The 19,378-nt window shown below is 38.6% G+C and overlaps 1 protein-coding gene and 1 pseudogene across 2 annotated transcripts in view; both read right to left on the bottom strand.

The window, feature by feature from the left end:
• The window catches only part of SYTL4 (synaptotagmin like 4), a 189,473-nt gene that overhangs the window by 37,750 nt on the left and 132,345 nt on the right, over positions 1 to 19,378 (bottom strand). The gene's annotated exons all lie outside the window — the stretch shown is intronic.
• Positions 3,840 to 4,800, bottom strand: LOC149991107 (coiled-coil domain-containing protein 28A pseudogene; annotated as a pseudogene).

The raw sequence follows: 19,378 nt of genomic DNA, 5'->3' as shown, positions 1-19,378 counted from the left end.
AAATACCATGTTCTTGGATGGGAAGAATCAACATCATCAAAATGGCCATACTACCCAAAGCAATTTACAGATTCAATGCAATCCCTATTAAAATACCAATGACATATTTCACTGACCTAGAACAAATCCTCCAAAAATTCATATGGAACAAAAAATACCCCGAATAGCAAAAGCCATCTTGAAAGAGAAGAACACAGTAGGAGGAATCACGATATCAGACATCAAACAATACTACAAAGCCACTTTAATCAAAACAGTCTGGTGCTGGCATAAGAACAGACATATAGATCAGTGGAACAGAATTGAAAGCCCAGAAATAAACCCAGGACTCTATGGTCAACTAATCTTTGATAAAGGAGGAAGGAACATAAAATGGAGTGAGAAGAGCCTCTTTAACAAATGGTGCTGGGAGAACTGGACAGGGACGTGCAAAAAAATGAAACTAGACCACCAACTTACACCACACACGAGAATAAACTCAAGATGGATGAAAGACTTAAATGTAAGCCGTGATACCATAAAAGTCCTAGAGGAAAACATAGGCAGGAAAATTTCAGATATCACACGTAACAATATCTTCACGGATATATCTCCCAAGGCAAGAGAAATAAAGGAAAAAATAAACAAATGGGACTACATCAAACGAAAGAGTTTCTGCTCAGCAGAAGAAAACATCGGCAAGATGAAAAGGAAACCAAGCATATGGGAAAACATATTTGCCAATGATATCACAGACAGGGGACTGATCTCCAAAATATATAAAGAGCTTATACAACTCAACATCAAGAAAACAAACAACCCAATTAAAAAATGGGCAAAGGACCTGAACAAACACTTCTCTGAAGAGGACATACAGAAGGTCCATAAGCACATGAAAAAATGCTCAACATCATTGGCCATCAGAGAGATGCAAGTAAAAACCACAATGAGATACCACATTACACCTGTCAGAATGGCCATCATCAACAAATCAATAAACAATAAATGCTGGCGAGGATGTGGAGAAACAGGAACCCTACTGCACTGTTGGTGGGAATGCAGACTGGTGCAGCCACTATGGAAAACAGTATGGAATTACCTCAAAGAACTAAAAATGGAACTGCCATTTGAACCAGTGATTCCATTGCTAGGATTATACCCGAAAAATCCTGAAACCCTAATTCAAGAGAACTTATGCACCCCTATGTTCATAGCAGCCCTGTTTACAATAGCTAAGTGCTGGAAACAGCCTAGGTGCCCGTCTGTGGATGAGTGGATAAAAAAACTGTGGTACATCTACACAATGGAATACTATGTAGCAGAAAGAAAGAAGGAACTCCTGCCATTTGTGACAACATGGATGGAATTAGAGAGAATTATGCTTAGTGAAATAAGCCAGGCAAAGAAAGCAAAATACCATATGATATCACCCAATATAGGAAACTAAAGAGCAACACAAACAAACGAACTAAATAGGCAAAGACTAGAATAGTAGTCAGTAGGGGGGAGGGGGAGAGAGAGAAGGGGGATAAGTAAGGAAAGGGTCTAGTCCAGGAACATATATGAATGACTCATGGACATGGTCAACGGGGAGGGATACAATTGTGGGAGAAGGGATGGGCTGGGAGGGGGGAGCAATGGGGGAAAAATGGGACAACTGTGATTGAATAACCAAAAAATAAAATTAAAAAAAAAAAAGAAAAGAAAAGCAATTAAAAAATAAAAGTAAAAATTAAAAAAATGCAATACTTCCAAATTTATGGGCCACACTGAAAGCAGTACTAAAATGGAAATTCACAGCATTAGAGGCTTATCTCAACAAAAATCTCAATTATACGATGTAACTTTACACTGAAAGGAACTAGAAGAACAACAAAGCCCATAGTGAGTTGAAGGGAGGAAGTAACTATCATGGTGGAAATAGATGAAATAGAGTCTAGAAAAATACAGCTCTGCACCAGTGTATGCTGCTGAGTAAGCATCATTAAAGGCTCCCTTTCCTGCAGTCATCATGTCAAGTCAGTCTCCCAAAGTGCCTGAACACCTGAAGAAGCTCTTTAACAGAGATTTGGGTTTTGACACAAGCAATGAGTGTGAGGAGTGAATAGAAGCAATGAGGAATGCTGACAGATGTATGGTGACGCGATCTAACACCAAGTGCTCCCAAGGTTTTGGGTTTGTCACATATGGCACTGTGGAGGAGGTGAATGCAGCCAGGAACACAAGGCCATGTGAGTCAAATGGAATAGTTGTGTAACCAAAGAGGGCTGTCTCAAGAGAAGATTCTCAAAGACCTGGTGCCCACGTAATAATGAAAAAGATTTTGGTCTGTGGTAATTTTTGTTTGTTTGTTACTTTTTTAATGTTTAGTACAGTATTTATTTATTTATTTATTATTTTTCTACTACAGTTGTCCCACTTTTTCCTCCATTGCTCTCCTCTGCCATGCACTCCTACCCCTGCTCCCACAGTCAATCCCCACTTTGTTGTCTACTTCCATGGGCCCTTTACACTTGTTTCTTGACAAAACGCTTCCCCTTCTTTTCCCTGTTATCCCCCTCTCCCCTCCATTCAGGTCGCTGTCATTTTGTTCCTAATTTCCATATCTCTGGTTCTACTCTTCTCATTTGTTTTTTTGTTCATTAGTTTTCACTTATAAGGTGAGATCATATGATATTTGTCTTTCACCACCTAGCTTATTTCACTTGGCATAATACTCCCCAGTTCCATCTATGCTGTCGTAAAACGTAGGAATTCCTTCTTTCTTTCTGCTGCATAATATTCCATTGTGTAAATTCACCAAAGGTTTTTGATCCACTTATTTATGATGGGCACTTAAGCTGTTTCCAGCACTGGGTTATTGTAAATAATGCTGCTATGATCATTGGGGTACCATGCATTCTTTTGAATTGGTGTTTCAGGATGTTTAGGATATAACAGCAGTGGGATTGCTGGGTCAAAAGGCAGTATCATTTTCAGTTTTCTGAGAAAATTCTACATTGTTTTCCACAATGGCTGCACCAGTCTGCATTCCCACCAAAGTACACTAGGGTTCCCTTTTTTCCACATCCTCGCCAGCATTTGCTGTTTGTTGATTTTTTAATGATGGCCATTCTGACCAGTGTGAGGTGGTATCTCATTGTGGTTTTCATTTGTATCTCTCTAATGGCTAGTGATGTTGATCATTCTTTCATATGTGTATGGGGCCTCTGTATGTCCATCTTGGTGAAGTATCTGCTCAGGTCCTTTGCATATTATTTAATTGGATGTTTGTCTTCCTGGTGAAGAGTCATATGAGTTCTTTATATTTTTTTGATATCAAACCATGGTCTGAGCTATCATTGGAAAACATACTTTTTTTAAAACAATCACTTTATTAAAAATAGCAAATTTTACAAATACTCATTTAACACTTTGTTATCTCTGGCCACTGGAAAACACACCAGCGTGTGTACTGATTGTCTAATGTAAACCGAAGTTGGGCTGCCACATAAAGCCTGCGCATCATCAACTTAGGATCAACAGTGGAATGAGTTTGGTGAGCTCAGGAAGGGTGACTCCTTCAGCCCTATGGACAACATTTAGCACAATTCATTTCAAGTATAAACCTAGAAGGCAACAACAGTAAGCATAGCAGCACAACCTCTGTATCACATTTCCTGATTAAACCTTCAACAAGGCCAAGGCCTCCAGTTACGGTGAATTACAGCAAGTCATATTTACTAAAAGCAGTATGTGAAAAAAATCATTGCACTTGCACTTTAATTACTTTAATTCCTTATTGTGAAAGATGATTTTGCTACCAGATTCAGCTAGAAAAGTAAAGAATGATGCATTTCTCATACAAGAAAGCAACTGCATTTCATTTTAGCTGGTAGAGTATTTTGAACACCTTGTGCATCTGCCAAATGGAGTTTTTGTATGGAAGAATTCAATTCTTCTAAATCAGACAGAAGCCTATCCAAATTAGTCACTGGCTGTTTTCCTCTTATCCTCAGGATGTTCCTCTAACTCCCCATAGAGCTCCAAATTCAAGTGAACTAATTTCTCCTGCATTCCCCAAATGTGCTCCATCTGTTCAATGGAACATTCATTTCCAAATGCTTGAAGTTTTCCAGAGTGGAAATTATTCAAAAGGCTGAGAAGCCCCTTCTCCATCTCCTGGATGTCTGAGACATCAGTAAGAAAGGAATGCTGAATCGGAGTTGACTGAGCACCTTTTCCTTCTCTACCCTGAGGTTTCGTCTTCTCTTTCATCACCCTTTTCAGCTTGGGTCACTGTGAAGTTGACTGTGATGCAGGATTTGAAAACCCTGTGCTTTTACTAACTGGAATGGCATTTTTTTTTTTTTTTTTTGCATTAACAACCTGAGTAGAGTGGGCACTAAAAGACTTCGAACTCCTCCTCTTTACCTTCCACTCCTCCATTGTTTAATGGCCAGTTTCTTAAGACCTGAGGAAGGAGGGGATCGGGTCTTCTTCCTCAACCTGCAAAGACCCCGGAGCCTCTGAAGCCATCACCACAGCTGCAGCCGCGGAAGCTTGGGAAAACATGTTTTCCCACCTGTTGTTTCCCTTTTCATTTTGCTGATGTTTTCTTAAGCTGTGCGGAAGATTTTTAGTTTGATGTAGTCCCATTTGTTTATTCTTTCCTTTATATTCCTTGCCCTAGAAGATATATTGGCAAAAATATTGCTGTGTGGGATATCTGAACTTTTACTGCCTATGTTCTCCTCTAGGACTTTTATGGTGTCATGACTTATATTTGCCTTTTACCCACATTGAGATTATTCTGGTGTATGGTGTGAGATGGGGGTCTAGTTTCTTTTTCTTTTTTCTTTTTTTTTTTTTCATGTACCTGTCCAGATCTCCCAACACCATTTATTGAAGAGACTATTTTTACTCCATTTTATACCCCTGCCCCTTTGTCAAATATTAATTGACCATAGAGACATGGGTTTATTTCTAGGCTTTCTATTCTGTTCAACTGGTCTATGTGTCTGTTTTTATGCCAGTACCAGACTGTTTTGATTACAGCAGCTTTGTAATATAGTTTGATATCAGGTATTATGATTCCTCCCACTTTGTCCTTCTTTCTCAGTATTGCTGAGGCTATTCAAGGTCATTAGGTTCCATATAAATTTTTGAAATATTTGTTCTATATATGTGAAATATGTCATTGGTATTTTAATTGGGATTGTGTTGAATCTATAGATCGCTTTGGGTAGTATGGACATTTTAATGATGTGAATTCTTCTTATCCATGAATGTGGTATATGCTTCCATTTGTTTGTGTCTTCCTTAATTTCTTTCTTCAATGTTCTGTAGTTTTTCAAGTACAGGTCTTTTACCTCCTTGGTTAAGTTTATTTCTAGGTACTTAATTTTTCTTGTTGCTATAGTAAATGAGACTTTTTTTCCTAGTATCTGTTTCTGATATTTCATTGTTGGTATACAAAAATGACTTCAATTTCTGAATATTTACCTTGTATCCCACTGATCTGCCAAATTCATTTATTAGTTGTAGTAGGTTTCGGGGGGCGCCTATAGGGTTTTCTATGTACACTATCATGTCATCTGTGAACATTGATAGTTTTACTTCCTCCTTTCCAATTTGGATGCCTTTTTTTTTTTTCTTGTCTAATTGTTGTGGCTAGAACTTCCAATACTATGTTGAATAGAAGTGGTGAAAGTAGACACCCTTTCTTGTTCCTGATCTTAGAGGAAAAGCTTTTAGTTTTTGCCTGTTGAGTATGATGTTGGCTGTGGGTTTCTCGTATGTGGTCTTTATTATGTTGAGGTATGCTCCCTCTACTTCCACTTTGCTGAGTGTTTTTAAAGTAAATGGATGCTGTAGTTTATCAAATGCTTTCTCAGCATCTATTGATATGATCATGTGACTTTTATCATTCAATTTTTTATGTGATGTATTACATTAATTGATTTGCAGACATTGTGCCATCCTTGCATCCCTGGGATGAATTCCACTTGATCATGGTGTGTGATCATTTTCATGTATTGCTGGATCTGGTTTGGAAATATTTCGTTGAGGATTTTAGCATCTAATTTCATCAGCAATTTTGGCCTGTGGTTTTCTATCTTTGTTGTATCTTGACCTGGTTTTGGAATTAGGGTAATACTAGCCTCATAATAAGAGCTTGGGAGTCTTCCCTCTTCTTGGATTTTTTGGAATAGTTTGAGAAGGATAGGATGTAGCTCTTCTCTAAGTGTTGGTAAAATGCACCTGTGAAGCCATCTGGTCCAGGGCTTCTGTATGCTGCGAGTTTTTTTTATTACTGCTTCAATTTCAATAGCTGTTATCAGACGATTCAGGCATTCTGTTTCTTATTGATTCAGTTTTGGGAGCTTATATGTTTCTAGAAATGTGTCCATTTCACCCAGGCTGGCCAATTTCTTGGCATATAGCTGTTCATATTAATTCTTTATAATCATTTGTATTTCTATGGTATCAGTTGTAATTCCCCCTCTTTCATTTTTGATTTTATTTATTTGGTTCCTTTCTCTTTTTTTCCTGATGAGTCTGGTTAAAGGCTTGTCAATTTTGCTTATCTTTTCAAAGAATCAGCTCCTGGATTTGTTGATCCTTTAAATTGTTCTTTTATGCTCTATGTCATTTTTCTGCTCTGATCTTGATTATTTCATTCCTTCTACTCTCTCTGGGCTTTGTTGTTGTTCTAGTTTTTCAAGATGTAGGGTTAGGTTGTTTCTTGAGATTCTTCTATCATTTTTAGGTAGGCATATATTGCTATGAATTTCCCTCTCAGGACTGTCTTTGCTGTGTCCCATAGGTTTTGGGCTGTTGTGTGTTCATTTTCATTTGTTTTCAGAAACTTTCTGATTTCTTTCTTGATCTCATTGTTAACCCATTCATAGTTTAATAGCATGTTATTCAGTCTCCATGAATTTGAATATATTTGAGCTTTTTCCTTGAGATTGGTTTCTAGTTTCAAGCCATTATGGTCCAAGAGAATGCTTGATATAATTTTAATTTTTCTGAATTTGCTGAGGCTTGTTTTGTGTCCTACCATATGGTCTATTTTTGAGAATGTTTCATATGCATTTGAAAAGGATGCATATTTTGCTTCTTTGGGGTGAAAGGTTCTATATATATCAATTAAGTTTATGTGATCTAGAGTGTTGTTCAGTGCCACAACAACCTTGTTGATTCTTTGTTTGGAACATCTATCCATTGTCGACAATGGGGTATTAAAATCCCCTAACTATTAGTGTGCTGCTGTCTTTATCTTTCTTGAAGTCTTCCAAGATTTTTCTTATATACTTGGGTGTTCCTGTGTTGGGTGCATATATATTTTCAATGTTATATCTTCTGGATAGATTCTTTCCTTAATTGTTATGAAGTGTTCTTCTCTGTCTCTTTTTATGACATTTGTTTTGCAGTCTATTTTGTCTGATTTAAGTATTGCCATCCCACCTTCTTTTTTTTTAAAGTCCATTTGCTTGGAATATTTTTCTCCATCCTTTCACATTCAGTCTGCGTAGGTCTTTTTTTCGGAGGTGGTTCTCTTGTAGACAGCATATATGCAGGTCATGTTTTCTTATCCATTCAGCTACCCTATGTCTTGTGATTGGAGCATTTAATCCATTTACATTTAAGGTTAATATTGATAAGTACTTGTTCATTGCCATTTTACTCTTTGTAGGGACAAAAAGAGGGAGAGAAACATTAACATGAGTTGTCTCTTGCATGTCCCCAACTGGGGACCCGGCCCACAACCAAGGCATGTACTCTGACTTGGAATTGAATCGGCAATACTTTGGTTTGCAGGCTGGTGCTCAACGCACTGAGCCACACCAGCCAGAAATTTTTCTTTATCTTCTCAAAGCAGCCCCTTTAGCATGTCTTGTAATGCTGGTTTTGGGGAAATGTACTCTTTTAGCCTTCTATTGTCTGGGAAACTTACTATTTTGCCTTCCATTTTGAATGAGAGCCTTGCTTGGTAGAGTAGTCTTGGTTGCATGGCTTGGATTTTCATTGCTTAGAATATTTTTTGCCATTCCCTTCTGGCCTGTAGTGTTTCTGTTGAGAAACCAGTTGATAGCCTTATTGGATCTCCCTTGTATGTTATTAGCTGTTTCTCTCTTGCTACCTTTAAGATTCTCTCTTTGTCTTTGAATTTTGCCATTTTAATTATGATGTCTTGGGGTGGGCCTCTTTGGGATCATCTTTTCTGGGACCTGCTCTGCTTTCTGGATTTATGTGACATTTTCTCTCATCAAGTTAGGGAAGTGTTCTGTCATTTTTTCAAACATATTTTCTATCCCTTGCTCCTCCTCTTCTCCTTGGTATCTCTTTTATATGGATATTATTACATTTAATGTTATTCTGTATCTCTCTTAATCCCTCTTCATTTTTTGACCCTTTTTCATTTTGCTGTTCTGTCTGGGATTTTTTTTTTTTTCTGATTTGTCCTCCAACCTCACTGATTTAATTCTCTGCTTCACCTAGCCAGCTTTTTATTCCTTCTATTGTGTACTTCATTTTAGAAGTTGTATTCTTCATCTCCTCTTGGCTTTTATTGATAGTTTCTATGTCCTTTTCATGCTGGTGTAATTTGTAGTAAGTTTCTTATAGCTTCCCTGGAGTTCTTTGTAGTTTCCACTGAGCTTGTTGAACTTCTTTATAACCATTATTTTGAACTCAAGGTCTGATAGTTTGCTTGCATAAATCTCATTTATCAGTATTTCTGGGGATTCCTCCTTTCCTTTTGATTGGTAGTTGTTTATTTGGCTCCCCATTTTAAGTGATTCTTCTTGCTTGATTCTGTGTATTAGCTTGGTCTTCTTTGCCTCCCTGTCTTTGTGGTGTGACTTTCTGTGTTAGGAGAACTGTTGGACTCGGTGGTATAGTTCCTTTGAGGTCTTGAGCTTGATGCTCTTGGGCTGCCCTTTATGCTGTTTATGCAGGACTTCTGGTTGTGATTAGGTTTTGATTGTTGTTTGGTCATTCTTTGGTGGGTCCTTCTCTCTGACTAGCTGATTGAAGGTCACTCTGCCCACCATGTCATCTATTCTCTTGTACCAGTGCTGTCAGAACAAAGACAAATAGCCCAGGAAACAGACCCACACCTGCAAAAATAACCCCTACCCACAACCACACTAGCAGCAGCAAATAAGCCAATATCAATACAGGTGTAAAGAGATTAAAACTCTTTAAGATTATAAGTAGAGAAAAACAAATATGAGATGACTAATTGAGAGAAAAGTGATTTTGCAAGGGCAGAAGGAGGAGGAATAATACGAGTGGGAAATAGAGATGAGTCATAGAAAGAAAGGTAAAATTTACCTTAGAGATAAAAAAGGGAGGAGGGAATACAGAGTGGAGTAAGAGAAGGTAAACATACAGTATTAGGTTTAAGCCTAAATTTAAAATATGTGTGTATGTGTGTGTGTGTGTGTGTGTGTGTGTGTGTGTGTGTGTATCGGCAGCCGTCCGTCTCGAGAGACGATGGTGTAGCTTCTTAAGAGTCTATCTGCACCGCCGAGAATGGCTGTGCAGTCCAACTCGGGAGTGACACAGTATCTGTCTCCTCCCGTGTTGAATCGACATCTTGTGATGATGCTGGAGTGTCCTCTCCAGTGAAGCTGAAGCTACAGAGCCTGGGCAGGGTGATATGGAGGGTCTGCTGTTGCCCATGCAGCAGACCCCCCCCTCTCTTCGCAGCTGAAGGGTCCAAGGGAAAGGCGGAGTCAATACAGCTTGGCTTCAGGTGCGCCGCAGGAGTTGCCGGTGTTGACTACAACATCAAACCGCCTTAGGGACTCCGGCTCCGGATTTTCTGTCGGGGTTTACTCCCTTAGCCTTTCCCCTGAAGAGGTATGCCGCAAGGCAGCGGAGGTTTTTTGGAGTCAGAGTTTTCCTTCTCTGATGTGCCCTGACTGGAAGATCGAACCAGCGACACTTAGCTCGCAGGCCAACGCTCAATCCACTGAGCCAAACCAGCTATATAGAAGAAAAAATATTAAAATTATATATATAACAAACAATAGAGATCTAATTGGAGAAAAATGTCCCTCCCAACACTATCAACAACAAATTAGAGGAAGAAGAGGGTAGAGGGAGAAGGAGTACTGAAAGTGAGGAATGAAAACCAAGCTAAGAGAGGGAAACATTTACATTTAAAGTGAAAAACAGAAAGGGCAGGAAGGAGGCAAGGTGCAGTAGGAGAGGAGAGTGATAAGATTTGAAATTTTAAATACAAAAATGGTGGGTATCTAGATATGAGCTTGAAGAAATGTATTAATAACCATGTTATCCACAACTACTGAGTAAGGTTAATAAAGGTGGGGCACAAGTATGGGTATTTTAAGAACAAGAAAAAGAATTTAAGATAGCTAATGACAATCGCAAATGGTTTTGAGAGGCTGGATCGGGTTGGGGACATAGTTAAGAGTGTGGAATGGAAACAAGTCATAACTAGAGATAAACAGAATTTAAATCCAAGACAAGAAGAGAAAGGAAGAAGGTAAAATGGGGTAAGAGAAAGGAAGAGGCAATATCTGAGGTTTGAAATAAACTATAATATAAAACCTGGTGACGTATTAGGCCCAAACTTGAAGGGCAATATATGAATGCTAAAAAGCTATTCAGGGGAGAAGTTTGTGGCTTGTTGTGCCTGTCTCTATTTTCTCTTCTCTGATGGGTTTAGTAGATTAGGGCTTGAGGAACTGTGTAGCTCCTGGTGTCTAGCAAAGGGCCTTTTCAGAGCTTTTTCTTTTTTCTCCTGAGGAAATGTTCCCAGAAGGATACTCCTGCATTCACCTCCTGCCTCCTGGTCCTGAGCTTGCTGTTCTCTCACTGGTGCCTCTGTCAAATTCTCCTTTGACCATCCCTCCGCTCTGAGCCAGACTGGGTTAGGTCCCACCCCCTGGTCCTGCCTTGCAGTGTGTCTCCCTGAGCTTTTGTTTAGCAGAGCCATTGTGCCCACACACAGGCGTGTGAGTCCTGGGTCCCTGCCCAGCCTCAGGTCTTGACTCAGCTGCCCTTTTAAAAGAGTTTCTGTGTGGTCCTCTCATTGCAGTACCAGTCCCTGGAGTCCCTGTTTTCCATGCACTGCCTCCCTAAAAATCACACAGTCTCTCATGGTCAGGGCTGGCCTCCACTTTCCCAAGCCTCTGACTGTTTAATATAAAGTTTCTAACTGGATCTTTCCTGGGTGGCACAGCGCCAGGGAGAGCCCTGTGGTGATTTAGTAACACAGGGAGATGGTATAGTCCTGGACCTACTCCCTCCAGCGATTTTCCACTTAGAGTGTGCCGTTTCTAGGGCCCGCACCTCCTACGCCTTCTCTCTCCGCCCCGGTAGCTCACCGCTCCTGAGCTGATTCACAGCTATCTCTACACTGTGCAGCCAGAAGTGCTGCACTGGGCAGCCATAGCAGGCCCTGCTTAGGAAGCACAGGCTGCTGGCTCCCGGGAGTCCTTCATGTGTTGGTTCTCGGCTGCTTCTTCTCAGTCTCCGTATTTGTGCTCACTGACCACCGCTCTCCTTCACTTTCTGTTCTGTTTTCACTCCAGGTTGGGTTGGGATGGGAGCAAATGGACAGGGCTGCTAATTACTCTGCCGCCATATTTCAGTCTGTCAGTGGTATTAAAGAAGATGCTAAAGAACATCACCTAAGAGATTATTTTGAACAGTATGGGAAAATTGAAGCAATTGAAATCATGACTGACTGAGACAGTGGCAAAAGAAAGGCTTTGCTTTTGTAAACTTTGATGACCATGACTCTGTAGAAAAGATTGTCATTCAGAAATACCATAATGAATGACCATAACTGTGAAGTGAGGGAAGCCCTATCTAAGCAAGAAGTGGCTAGTGCTTCATACAGTCAAAGAGATCAAAGTGGTTCTGGAAACTTTGGAGGTAATAATGGAGGTGGTTTTGATGGGAATGACAGCCCTGGTAATGAAGGAAACTTCAGTGGTAGAGGTGGCTTTGGTGGTAGCTATGGTGGTGATCAATATGGAGGCAATGGGGATGGTTATAATGGATTTGGTAATGAAGAAAGCAATGCTGGAGGTGAAAGAAGCTACAATGATTTTGGAAATTACAACAGTCAATCTTCAAATTTTGGATTCACAAAAGGAGGAAACTTGGAGGCACAAGCTCTGGCCCCCATAGTGGTGAAGACAAATACTTTGTCAAATGATGGAACCAAGGTGGCTATGGCAGTTCCAGGAGCAGCAGCAGTTATGGTAGTGGCAGAAACTCTTAATTACTGCCAGGAAACAAAGCTTAGCAGGAGAGGAGAGTCTCAGAAGTGACAAAAAAAAAAAAACTACAGATTACAACAGATTCATGAATTGAGCCAAGCACAGAGGTGGCAGGACCTAGCTGCTACAAAAAAAAAAAAAAAAAAAAAAAAAAAAAAATAGACAATACTCATGTATGGGGAAAAAAACTCAAGAAATATATTTGTGACTGTGTATTTTTGTTTCTGTTCTGTAGACAGTATAATGCATTCCAACAAAGGGTTTTAATGTAGATTTTTCTTTTGCAGCCATGCTTTTGATTGGTAAATGTCATAGTCTGGTCATGATGAATAAATGAGTCTCTAAAAAAATACAAAAGATCAATGAAACCAAGAGCTGGTTCTTAGAAATAATAAACAATATTGATAAAACTTTAACCAACTCATCAGAAAAATAAAAGAGGATCCAAACAAATAAAATTAGAAATAAAAGTGGGTAAGAACTGACATAATAAAAATACAAAAAAAATCATATGACCATACTATGGACAATGATATGCCCACAAATTGGACAGTCTAATAGAAATGGATAAATTCCTAGAAACCTAAAATTTTCTGAGACTAGTGTGGTGATTACTGGGGGAAGGGGGTATAATAGGATTAAATGGTAATGGAAAAAATACAAATAAGTGTCTGAAGTTTTTTTGAAAAAGAAGAAACAATATCTGAGCAGACTAATTATAACTAACAAAATGGAAGGAGTAATCAAAAATCTCAACAAACAAAAGTCCTAGACTAGTAAGATTTACAGCTGAATTTTACAAACATTCAAAGAAAAATTAATACCGATCCTTCTCAAGCTATCCCAAAAAATTCAAAAGAAGGGGAAACTCTCAAGGTCATTTATGAGGGAAGAATTATCTTTATTCTAAAACCAGGTAAAGACACTATAAAGAAAGAAAATTATAGGCAAATATGCCTGATGGATGAAAAAAATCCTCAACAAAATATTAGCAGACCAAATTCAGCAATACATTTAAAAAATCATGCATCATTCATTGGGTGCAAGATTGGTTCAAAGTTCACATATCAATGTGACACATCACAAACAAAATGAAGGATCGAATCACATAATCATATCAATAGATACAGAAAAAGTATTTGACAAAACACAGTACCCATTTATGATAAGAACTTTTAGGAAAGTGGGAATAGAGAGTAGATACCTCAAAATAGTAAAGGCCATATATGAGAAACCTACTGCCAAGATGATATTCAATGGGTAAAAAGTAAAGCTTTCCCCTTAAGATCATGGACAAGATAAGGGTGCCTGCTTTCACCACTCTTATTCAACATAGTATTTGAAGTTCTAGTTACAACAATCAGACATGTAAAAGACATAACAGACATTCAAATAGGACAGGAGGACTTAAAACTGTTATTTGCAGATAACATTATAAGGTACACAGAAAATCCTACAGGCTCCACCAACAAACTACCTGACTTAATAAATGAATTTGCCAAAATAGTGGGATCCAAAGTCAATATTCAGACATCAATAGCATTTTTGTACACCAACAATGAACTATCAGAAAGAGAAACTAGGGGGAAAATCTCATTTACTATAGCAACAATAAAAATAAAATACCTAAGAATAAATTTAACCCAGAAAGTAAAAGACCTGTACTCAGAAAACAATGAGACACTAAAGAAATAAATTGAGGAAGGTACAAATAAATAGAAGCATGTACTGTGTTCATGAACTGGAATAATTAACATCATTAAAATGTCCATATTATCCAAAGTAATTTATAAATTCATTGCAATTCCTATTAAAATACTGACGGCATATTTCACAGATATAGGACAAAAATTCCAAAAATGTGCATGGAACCATAAAAGACCCCAAAGAAGTACAAAGTTGGAGGAATCACAATAACTGATATCAAATTATATTACAAGGCCACTATAATCAAAACAGTCTGGTACTGGCATAAGAACATATACATACAACAATGGAACAGGATAGAGCCCAGAAATAAACCCATGTCTCTATGGTCAATGAATATTTGACAGTGGGAGCAGGAGCAAACAATGGAGTAAAAATAGCCTCTTTAATAAATGGGGTTGGGAAAACTGGACAGGTAAATACAAAAAAATAAAAAAGAACCTAAACCACCAACTTACACAATGCACCAGAAAAAACTCAAGATGGATAAATTACTTCAATGTAAGTTGTGACACCATAAAAATCCTAAAAATCCCCTTGTGGGAAGGCCACCCTCCCCTCCACACCCCCACTCTTATTAGGGATTTCTTGACCCGAGGGTAGGTAGGGCGACGACCATGTCCAGCTTGAAGCAGCTAGAGGAGCTCGAGACCTTCGTCCATTGTCCTTTATAAGATCGTAAAGGGTCTTAAGTCGGAGAGGGAGGGATTGTTATTTTTTATTGTTAAAATATTTAACTAATTAATTAATTATTTTTAAAAAAGAAGAAGAATATATGAAAGGGTGAGGCAGGAGAGCTTGTATGTACGACCCATGGGCATGGACTTGGGGAGGGGATTGTTGGGGAAGGGGGGTGCTGGGCAGAGGGGAGCAAAGGGGAAAAAATTGGAACTATTGTAACAATATAATCAATAAAATATACTTAAAAAAATAAAAAATAAAAATCCTAGATGAAAACACATGCAGTAAAATTTCAGATACCCCATATAACAATATTTTTTCCAATACAGGCCGTCACAAAAAATATGTATCCACACTTTAATAGCTGGTAACTTGCTAATTTTTTTCTTAGAAATAATGTCTGAAACCAGATTAAGTTTTGAAAAAAGAAAGTTTATTTTGAAGTTCTCCTGGAAGTACGAAACTCAGTACAAGTGCAAATACAGGACTGATGATGTGGTGCGGCTTATCCGTGCATGGATTAATTGGCACATCTTTTTTTGCAGGTACTACAACCGGTGCCACTTACTTGAATTTACTGTAGGAAGCAGCCATTCCACATTTCATGAAGATTTTTATGATGAGGACTTTTGCTTCTAACAAGATGGACTGCCTCCACAGCACCATCATGATATAAGGATCTATCTTAATGAGAACCAGCCAAATAGATGGGTCAGGTGAAGAGGTCCTATAGATTACCCTGCGTGCTCACCAGACCTCACACCACTACACTTTTTCCTTTGGGTATTTCTCAAGAATAACATTTATGGTAAAAAACCTAAAATCATTGATGAATTATGAGTAGCCATTGTAAAAGAATGTGCCCAAATACCAAATGAAATGATTCTTTTTTTTAAGTATATTTTATTATGTTGATACAGTAGTCCCAATTTCTTTACCCTTTGTTCCTCTCTACGTAGTACCCCCCTTTCCTCCAGAAATCCCACCCCTCCTTAATTCATATTCTTGGGTCGTGCATATCAGTTCTTTGGTATCGCCCTTTCCTATATTAGTCTTAACTAACCCCTGTCTATTTTGTACCAACCAATTAGCTTAACCTCTGCACCATTTCCCCACCCAGCTGATAACCCTCCAAATGATCACCATACCTATGATTCTGTTCCTATTCTGGTTTGCTTAGTTGGATTTTATTTTTATTTTTTAGATTCAGTTGTTTATGGCTGTGAATTTGTTGTCATTTTAATGTTCTTAATTTTGATCTTCTTTTTCTTAAGTAAGTCCCTTTGACAGTTCATATAATAATGGCTTGGTGATGATGAACTCCTTTAGCTTCATTTGTCTGGGAAGCACTTTATCTGCCCTTCCATTCTAAATGATAGCTTTGCTGGATAGAGTAATCTTGGTTGTAGGTCCTTGCTTTTCATCACATTGAATACTTCTTGCCAGTCCCTTCTTGCCTTCAAAGTTTCCTTTGAGAAATCAGCTGAGAATCTTATAGGTACCCCTTTGTAGGTAACTCTCTGCTTTTCTCCTGCTGATTTTAAGATTCTCTCTTTGTCTTTAACCTTCGGCATTTTAACTATGATGTGTCTTGGTGTCATCCTCTTTTCTCTTTGAGTCTAACTTGTTTGGGACCCTCTGTGCTTCCTGGACTTGTATGTATATTTCTTTCACCAAATTTGGGAAGTTTTCATTCATTACTTTTTCATATAAGCTTTCAATTTCTTCCTCATCCTCTTTTCCTTCTGGCAACCCTGTGATTTGGATGTTAGTACGTTTAAAGTAGTCCCCGAGGTTCCTAAGCCTCTCCTCATTTTTTTTCAATTCTTGTTTTCTCATTTTGTACTTGCTGTTTTTTTTTTTTTCTTCCTTATGTTCCAAATAATTGATTTGAACCCTGGTTTCCTTCCTTTCAACACTGATTTTGTGTGGATTTTCTTTTGTTTCACTTAGCATAGCCTTCACTTCTTCTCTTATGCATTTTCCATACTCAAGACTCAAGCATATCTGTCAAGCCTGTGAGCACCTTCAACACCAGCGTTTTGAACTCTACATCTGTTAGGTTGGCTATCTCCTCATCCTTTAGGTTGGCTATCTCCTCATCACTTAGTTTTCCCACTGGAATCTTGATCCATTCCCTCTTTTGGGCCATACGTCTCTGTCTCCTCATCTTGACAGGCTACTGTGTTTATCTGCCTCTGTGTCTCAGGTAGAGCTATCACACTTGTTATGTTGTAAGGGGTGGAGCCTTAGGTAGTTGTCAGTACAGGTGACCCATTTCACCACATTGTGGCACTGTATGTGAGAGAGGGGTCTGAGAGGGAACAATGCCGCTTGCTCAGCACTCGCCCCTTTTCCAGGTACTTCTCCTACTTCTGTATGGAACTGGCATCCTTCTAGCTGTTGCCCTGGTCATCTTTCCCAGAGTGGATGGGTTTTCGGACATTCTAGGACTATGGGGACCCTTTTAAACAAACAAACTCTGCTGAAATACTGGCAGTTCTTCCTACACCCCCAACCCCCACTGGTCTGCACAGTCCGAAGCAATGAGGCTTTATTTTCCCTGGCGCTGGGACCGTGAGCTGAATGGTCTGGTCTAGTGATGGGAGTGCTCCCCAGCTGTCCCTCCATACTTTTTAAAATTTGTGACTGTGCTTTCCACTGGCCTACTGCTGTTGCTGCTGCCACTGCCACCACACCATGTCTTCTCTGCCCCAGCTCCATCCCTCCTACTTGTCTGGATGAGTATTTCTTCTTTGTATCTTTGTTGGACTTCCATGTAGCTCGATTTTCTGGAACTTCTGGTTGTCTATAGTTTCAACATAGTTGTATTCCTTCTTAGTTGTGGAGGGAGATGCCGCATGTCTGTCTAGAGCTCTATCTTGGCCGGAAGTCTCCAAAATGATTCTTGATGTTTCTGATTCCATTGCTTTGCATTGCCAACCATCAATGTCTAGACCAGAATGGTCATCAGTTTGAAAACAGACATTAAGTGTAAATAAGTACATTTATGTAATTATTGTGAATGTTGAAATGGAACTCTATGCAAATAAATGCAGACTTTATAATCATTTAAATTGTGGGCACATTTTTTCTGACACCCTGTATATCTCCTAGGGCAAGGGGAATAAAGAAAGAAACCAAATGGGACTATATCTAATTTAAAAGCTTCTCCATTGCCAAAGCAACTATCATCAAAATGAAAAGGGAACTGACTGCATAAAAGAACATATTTGCCAATGATACGTCAAACAAGATTTTAATCTCCAAAATATATAAGTAACGTATATGACTTAATACCAGGAGGACAAATGATCCTATTTAAAACTGGAAAATGGACCTGAAGAGGCACTTCTTCAAGGAGGACAAACAGCTGGCCCTTTGAAATATGAAAAAATGCTCAACATCACTAGCCATCAGAGAGATGAAAATTAAAACCACAATGAGATATCACCTCACACCTGTCAGAATGGCCATCATTAATAAATCAACAAACAACAAGTGCTGGTAAGAATATGGAGAAAAGGGAACCCTAGTGCACTGCTGGTGGGAGTACAGACTGGTGCAGTCACTGGGGATAACAGTATGGAATTTCCTAAATAATTAAAAATGGAACTGCCTTTGAACCCAGTGATTCCACTGCTGGGAATACCCAAGGAATATTGAAACACCAATTCAAAAGAACCTACGCACCCCAATGTTCATAGCAGTGCTATTTACAATATTAAGTGCTGGAAACAGCCTAAGTGCCCATCAGTAAATGAGTGGATCAAAAAACTGTGGTACATTTACACAATGGAATACTACACAAAAGATAGAAAGAAGGAACTCCTACCTTTTGCAACAGCATGGATGGAACTGGAGATTACCATGCTAAATGAAAAAAGCCAGCTGATGAAATACAAATACCATATGATCTCACCTATAAGAAGACTTTAATGAACAAAATAATCTAACAGGCAAAATAGAACTAGAGGCATGGAGACATGAACAGACTGACAGCAACCAGTGGGGAAGGAAGGGGATAATGGTGGACATAAAGGGAAGGGACTAGTCAAGAAACATGTATGAATGACCCATGGACATGGACAATGGTGTGCAGGTGAGGGCAAAGGGAAACAATTGGGACGACTGTAATATAATAACAATAAAACTTTTTTTAAAAAAAGGAAAATAAGAAAACCATACCATTTATAATTATATTAAAAAATACTCAGGAATAAGTTTAACCAAGGATGTAAAAGACTTGTACTTGGAAAATTATGTCACTGAATAAAGAAACTGAAGAACATACAAATAAATGGAAGCATATATTTGCTCAGGAAGCATTAACATCATTAAAATGTCCAAAATACCCAAATAAAACTACAGATTCAATGAAATTCTTATAAAAATATCAATGACATATTTCACAGAACTAGGACAAACAATTCAGAAATCTGTGGAACTACAAAAGGACCCCTAATAGCCACAGCAATCCTCAGAAAAAAGTTGGAGGTATTATACAACTTATATCAAACTATACAACAAGGCTATAGTAATCAAGACAGTATGGTACTAGGATAAAAATACACATAAACCAATGGAACAGAATAGATACCCAAGAAATAAAATCACACTGATATGCTGTGTTAGTATATAACAAAGGAAGAAAGAATGGAGTAATGACAGTCTGTTCAATAAATGTTGTTGGGCCCTCGCTGGGTGGCTCATTTGATTGAAACATTGTCCCATAAACCAAAAGGCTGTGAGTTCAATTT

This window comes from Furipterus horrens, unplaced genomic scaffold (assembly GCF_987537825.1).
Source record: "Furipterus horrens unplaced genomic scaffold, mFurHor1.1.pri manual_scaffold_17, whole genome shotgun sequence".
Lineage (NCBI taxonomy): Eukaryota > Metazoa > Chordata > Mammalia > Chiroptera > Furipteridae > Furipterus > Furipterus horrens.
The sequence above is the reverse complement of the archived record's forward strand: the minus strand, read 5'-3'. Positions and strand labels throughout refer to the sequence as shown.